At 51.8% G+C, this 6,757-nt stretch overlaps 1 pseudogene; it reads right to left on the bottom strand.

Moving 5' to 3' along the window:
- Positions 1-882: 882 nt before the first annotated feature.
- Positions 883-2,808, bottom strand: LOC143714006 (uncharacterized; annotated as a pseudogene).
- Positions 2,809-6,757: the final 3,949 nt, after the last annotated feature.

Here is a 6,757-nt window from a genome sequence, read left to right as displayed (position 1 = left end):
ATAGTTAACTGAAAATACACATAATCTTACAATCCCTCATCTGATCATTTTTGATCACAAAACAAACTTCATTAATCATATATACAGCATGCTGCATACAGGCTCCATTACTTAAAATGACAGGATAAGAGTTCATGGTGAAACTTTGCATTCTCTTGAATGCTTGAGTCCTCTGGAAGCTTTTATTTTGGAGTTGTGGTCTTTTAGAAGTGGCGGATAGTGTTGTGTTCTGTGAGTGTTCAGAAGTTTTCATCTAGGTGGCCAGTGCAGTCTAAACTTTGGATGTCTTTGCTCATCCTCTGGAATGCTGGAACACCTGCAATCACACAAAAGAGAAACGGGGAACGTATCTTTGCCAAGGAAAATATTTTAAACACATTGTCCCTAACTGCCTGAAAAACTGTCCCTATTAAATATTGGCAGGACACTACTGTGTTTATCAGTGGTTGTATGTTTATGTCTTCGTCCTCAGGCGACAAGCTAGAGCCTAAAAACCCTAGTCCCGCCATATCTGGACTCTGATAAACACTACTGCCATCTATCCCTCGTCTCTAGGCAGATGTTTCAAATCCCAATGGCTAACGTCTGTCCACTCATCTTTTCTCTGCACCTTAACTGTTTCATCAGTTAACATGAGATCCTGAAGGCTTTCCTTCTTGGATTTGAATGGTGAAAATTGATTCTTGGCATTGTGTTCTACCATGCTGAGTCTTTCATCAGTTTGGGCAAGGCTGTCAGATGTTAGATTTTCAGTGGACATGGGCCGGCCTGTGACGTGTTCAAAAGGGCATAGTCCAATTTCCTTGTGGTCATCCTTACTGCATTGCTTGTCATTATGCAGTTTTGTTTTAGTTTCCATCACTGATGGCATTTGTTTTCTGTATGCTTCATCTTGAATAAGTTTACATGGCAAAACTTGCTGAAGTTGTCTTAATGCCGCTGTATGTGCACCTCTCTCCTTTACGGCTTGTATAGCAGCACCTTCGACTAGGACATCACCTTTGGCTTCAATTGTTGAGACTTCTGTGTATGCTTTTACCTTTGGGGTGGTGTCTTCATTTGTCATTTTTGCATACACATGGAGTTCATCAGTTGTCGGATGAGATGTCACTAGTTGGTGCTGCAGAGAGAGGCTCTTCAGTTTCCCTGCGGCTCAACAGCTTTTACCAGAGTCTATTTTTGTTTGGCTGTCAATTGCTGAAACCTTCTCAAAAGGTTGTCCTCATCATCACTTTGATGTTTTAAACTCAGCTTGCAATCACGAACCCAGTGTCCTTCTTCGTTGCAGTACCTGCATCTTCCTTGGGTTTTTGACTGTCTATTATCTTCATTTTCTTTATGCTCATTCCACATTGTCCTGTTGTTGTATGACATTGTCTTTGATCGCAATGCTCGGAGTTTTACTTCATGTGTTCTTTCAATCTTTGCTGACCACTCAACAATCTGATTAAAAGATGTTCCAATGCTGTCCCAGTCGTCATATTTCATTTTGAGGGCTTTTGAAACTTCAGGTTTCAGTCCATTTACAAAAGCAGTTTTCAGAGGCATGCTAGTGTCCTTATCAAGATCCTCGCTGTCATTTAAACCAGCATGTTCCAACCAAATTTGTCTGAAGCGTTCATCGAACTCTGCAACACTTTCTCCAGTCTTCTGCATATATGAGGTAATTCTAGCCCAATTAACCTCTGCAGGTTTCAGTTCAAACAAGAATGTTCGTACAGCTTCCCATCCAGCCTTGATGTTTTCTTTAAACTCACCAATCCTTCTTTCGACACTTTCTGTTAGTCTCTTTTGGTCATTATCCCTTAAGTTCACATTAGCAATCATTACTCCATCTAGTGGATGTAAATTGTAGTTTTCTGTAAGCGTTGAAGAAATTGCCAAGCTTTCCGTGGTTGCTTGTACACGTCTGGCAATTCTTTTGACCATTTGTCAATTTGATCTGGAGTAGCAGGTTGGTATGTTCTATATGGAACATATTTCTTAATAGTTTTTTTTTAAGATGCGGGTTCGTCTTTCGCCTTCCTCCTCATACTCCTCCTCATTGTCAACTTCAATTTCAGTCCTTCTGCTTTTGACAATTACAGGAGCGAGTCTAACCTTTTTGTTCTTCTTGGTGACATGAGCATGTGTCTCAGGTTCAACATCACTGTCATCAGGGTTCCCAGTCGAGCTGCTGTCACTTTCTCCTAGCAGATAATGACGTTGTTGATTCTCAATCTTCTTGAGGTCTTTAAATGAGTAGAGTGACCCTTTCTCTATCTTGCTGCTAGATTTTATGGGAGTTTTTTGTCCAGAGCAGTCTTTTAATTCCAGCTGTGTGGAAAGCAACTTTAACAGCTTGTCATTATCATTTAAGAGTCTTTCTTTGTCCTTCTTTTCATTCTGCAATTGTTCAGCCAGTGCTCGAACCTTTGCTTTCTCTGCTTTGTACTCACGCAGTGATTTGTCAGTCTCACACTTCTGTCGATGCTGTAGAATTTGTTTTACCAAAATCACAGACAAGCCATCTCTGTTGGTGTTTGTCCTTAAGCGCTGCATCTTTCCATAAGCCCTTTTAATGTCCGGCAAGGCTCATATTCCACTCTCTGAGTGCTTGATGCCATTCTTCTGGCACATGTCATCATGGCACTTCCTTAGTCCCAGCCTTTTGCCCAAATATGCATTCAGATTGTCCATCATCTGATCAATGGTAACATTTGGAGGTTCTGTTCCATGTCTTTCTGTTGTTGGCCTCAGTGCAGGGCCATTACCATTTTTTAGTGCAGACTCAGCCATGGCAAGTACAGGAGAAGTGCCCTCCGAGGTGTGGAAACAAAACAAAAAGTGTTAGAGACGTTAAAGGTGCTTATTTAAATTCTCAGCAGTCTTAAGACTGACCATTTCAGTTACACAGACAAGTCATTAGTTTACTTACTCAGCTTAGTTTTCAATACTACATTCAAAACAAAACATTCACGTTCAGGCTAAGTTTCTTTGTTCCCTTTCGTTGTCACTCCGAGTTACGTCGGATGACGACGAATGGGGTTTCGCTTAGAACACCTATCGACTTCGAGTATTACAAAACGAGCCAATGGCAAGGAAATGCCATGGGTCTGCGGAATTTGCATGGCGTAACTCCGCCCCACCTCGTGGGTATAAAAGGAGGACGCCGGCAACAGGCAGATATGTTTTCGCTTCGGAGCCAAGAGCATTTCTTCACTCCACAGTCATCTCTGACTTCGCTCTACAAGACGAGCTTCTCTCTCCGGTGTTGGTGTGACGGCGATCTGCAGCGAGCTCACAGTGCCTGCTGATCTGTGCAGTAATCTGCCAGTGTGTGTGTGTCTCCCTGTGCGCTTCAACATCGCGGAGTTTTTTCTCTCCTCTCATAAAAGAGCTCGCACGCGGCACGTCTTTTTAAAGACGGCTCGCCCGTGCATTTCTGGTTGCAGCGGACTGGTATCGGACTCTGATGGGCACGAGCGCTGTCTAGTGTGTTTGATCATGCTTGAACAGCGCTCGTGGGTGACTCATGTTCTCGCAAGGGAACGTGATCATCGCGTCATAAATAGGTCGAGACTCGGTGAACTCGCAAGAGTGAGAGTCCCCTCATCCACCCCCCGATCTTCGGCGGGTGGCCAGGGTGACCTGAGGGTTACGGTCTGGAACAAGGCGCCGACTATGTGTCCGTGACCCCAGCCCCCCTCTTCAATGACGGTGCCCGCTAGTGAACTGCTGATTCCCGCGAGTCTACCCTCTGGTGCCCCGCGTGTTTCAGTTGAAGCTACAGAGGAAGATGCCATGTCTGTTGCAGCATCACTAGGTGGGCTTGAGTCTTCTGGAAGTGAGGGCTCGTCACAGCTACCACCTTCCGGTGTGCATACGGCTGTGCCTGAGTCTGATCCGGAGATGACGGCCATGCTTTCCTGGGACGATTGGCTTTGGGTAAGGCCGCCGACCCTCGTCCGTGGCAAACCCCAATACCTCTCTTCCCGGACGTGCATGATGAGATCTCGAAGTCCTAGAAGACCCCCTTGTCTTCTGAGGACCGCTCGCTGATCTCATCCGCCTTTCCTCCCCTCGATGGGGCCGCTGCCCTTGGGTACACTGGGGTTCCCCCGGCTGAACGCTCTGTTGCGATGCTATGTGTCCTCAGAGTGCTTCTTCTCGGCGCAATCCTAAGCACCCGCCCGTGGCCTGTAGTTTTTCGTCTACGCTTGTGGCGAGATCCTATAGCGCCACAGGACTGGCAGCCGCCTCACTGCATGCCATGGTCATTCTGCTGGTCCACCTGGCCCAGATGCTCATGGACCTGCACGAGGGCGGGACTGACCCAGGGCTCTTCACTGAGCTGTGCGCCGCCACTGACCTTGCTCTCTGAGCGACGAAAGTGGCCGTACGCTCCCTGGGTCAGGTGATACTCACCAGTCTGTGGCTGAACCTGTCTGATGTGCTGGATGTCGCGCGGACCCGTCTGTCCGACATTCCCATATCCCAGGTCGGCCTCTTCGGCGGTGCGGTTGAGGGCTTGCCCAACAGCTCTCAGCCGCCCATGAGCAGAGTGAGGTTGATTCTGTCCCGACGGCCCCGCCGTCCGCTCAGATCCCTCGTCTGCCCACCGCCGAAGGCGCCCTCCCGCGGCTCCCACCCCGCCCGTTCACGGGCCGGCTCTGGGGGCCGCGGGCGGACGCCACAGCCCTCTCCAGCCCCGCCCCCCGCTACATGCCGGGTTAAGCGGCGCTCGTGAGACGGGCACCTCGGCGATGGAGCAGACTGAGGTTGATTCTGTCCCGACGGCCCCGCCGTCCGCTCAGATCCCTCGGTCTGCCCACTGCCGAGGGCACCCCCCCGCGGCTCCCACCGCGCCCGTTCACCCGGGTCGGCTCTGGAGGCCGCGGTCGGACGCCACAGTCCTCTCCAGCCCCGCACCCCGCTACACGCCGGGTTAAGCGGCGCTCTTGAGTTGGGCTCCTCAGAGATGGGACTCAGTTCTTTCCAGGAGTTGATAGCAGGACCACTCCTTTCCCCGGGGAGGGCCGGGGAAGAATCCTTATTCTCCAAAGAGCTGATTCTCCCGTCTCTGAGCACAGAGTTCTCGGACGTCACAGAGCGCCGCCCACAAGCCGTGCTCTCCTCGTCCCCCTCTGTCCCAGAGGTGGTTGACATGGCGTGCCGTCCACGGACCGCTTCGCCCCTGTCCCCCTCTGTCGCCAGACCCCTGGCAGAGCAGGCCCCCGCGGGACGACCAGCCTGGTCCTCCCCTGGCCCCTCTGCCAGGGCGCGGTTGCTAACTGTGCCCCCACATCGGGCCGCTATGCCGTCCACGTCTGGGCCAGTTACTCCGCTTCGCTGCCCCTCCGGGGGGACGCCTGTGGTCGCATGATCCCGCTGGTTCAGTTCCTGGGAGCCTGGTTAGAGCTTCCCCGTCTGTCCCGCTGGGTCGCGCGGACCATCAGGCTCGGCTATGCGATTCAGTTCGCACGGTCTCCTCCCCACTTGGGGAGTCCACTCCACTTTTGTCGGTGGCTATGCCCCCATCAGGAGAGCAGAGATTGCCACCCTGCTGGCGAAGGGCGCAATCGAGACTGTCCCTCCAGCCGAGATGAGGTCCAGCCGGCTTCTCAGCCCCTACTTCATTGTCCCCAATAAAACCGGTGGGTTACGGCCAATCCTGGACTTGCGCGTGCTGAACCGCTCCCTTCACAGGATGCCGTTCAAGATGCTCAAACACGTTTTCGAATGCATACGGCCCAGGATTGGTTTGCAGCGATCGACCTGAAGGACGCCTACTTCATGTCTCTATTCTCCTTGACACAGACCGTTCCTTCGGTTTTCTTTCAGGGGCAGGCATCCAGTACGCGGTTTTCCCTTTCGGGCTAGCCCTGTCTCCTCGCATCTTCACGAAGGTCGTCGAGGCTGCCCTTGTTCCCCTTCGGGAACACGGGGTTCGCATCCTGAGTTATATCGACGACTGGCTGATCATAGCTCACTCTCGAGTTCAGGTTGCGAACACAGGGACCTAGTGCTTCGGCACCTAGCTCGTCTGGGCCTTCGGGTCAACTGGGAGAAGAGCAAACTTTGCCCCGTGCAGAGGATCTCTTTTCTCGGTATGGATATCGACTCGGTCGCCATGTCCGCGCAGCTTACGAGCTAGCGCGCGCGCAGTCACTGCTGACTTGCCTGAGACAGTTCGAGGGCAAGAGTGCGGTTCCACTGAAACTTTTTCAGAGGCTCCTGGGCATATGGCTTCTGCAGCCGCGGCAACGCAGCTCGGATTGCTTCATATGAGACCGCTTCAGCTTTGGCTTCGCGACCGAGTCCCGAGGTGGGCATGGCAACACGGCACCCTCCGAGTAACAGTTACTCCGACCTGCCGTCAGACCTTCACCCCGTGGTCGAACCTCAGTTTTCTACGGGCCGGAGTGCCCCTGGAACGAGCTTCGCGGCATGTTGTTGTAATGACAGATGCCTCCTCCACGGGCTGGGGTGCCATGTGCAATGGACGTGCTGCCGCGGGCTCCTGGACAGGACCCCGTCGCCTCTGGCATGTCAATTGCCTCGAGTTGCTGGCCGTACGTCTTGCTTTGCGCCGCTTCCGGGCCGTGCTCAAGAACCAACACGTACTAGTCCGCTCAGACAATACCGCCCTGTACCGTACATCAACCATCAAGGTGGTCTACGCTCCCGCCGTTTGCCGCAACTCGCTCGCCACCTCCCCATATGGAGTCAGAAGCATCTGAGGTCGCTTCATGCCATTTATTTCCACCGGAGCCCT

The sequence above is a fragment of the Siphateles boraxobius genome, unplaced genomic scaffold, assembly GCF_051911475.1.
Source record: "Siphateles boraxobius isolate OS27281-9 unplaced genomic scaffold, OSU_SipBor_1 53, whole genome shotgun sequence".
Lineage (NCBI taxonomy): Eukaryota > Metazoa > Chordata > Actinopteri > Cypriniformes > Leuciscidae > Siphateles > Siphateles boraxobius.
This window is presented reverse-complemented; position numbering and strand designations above follow the sequence as displayed.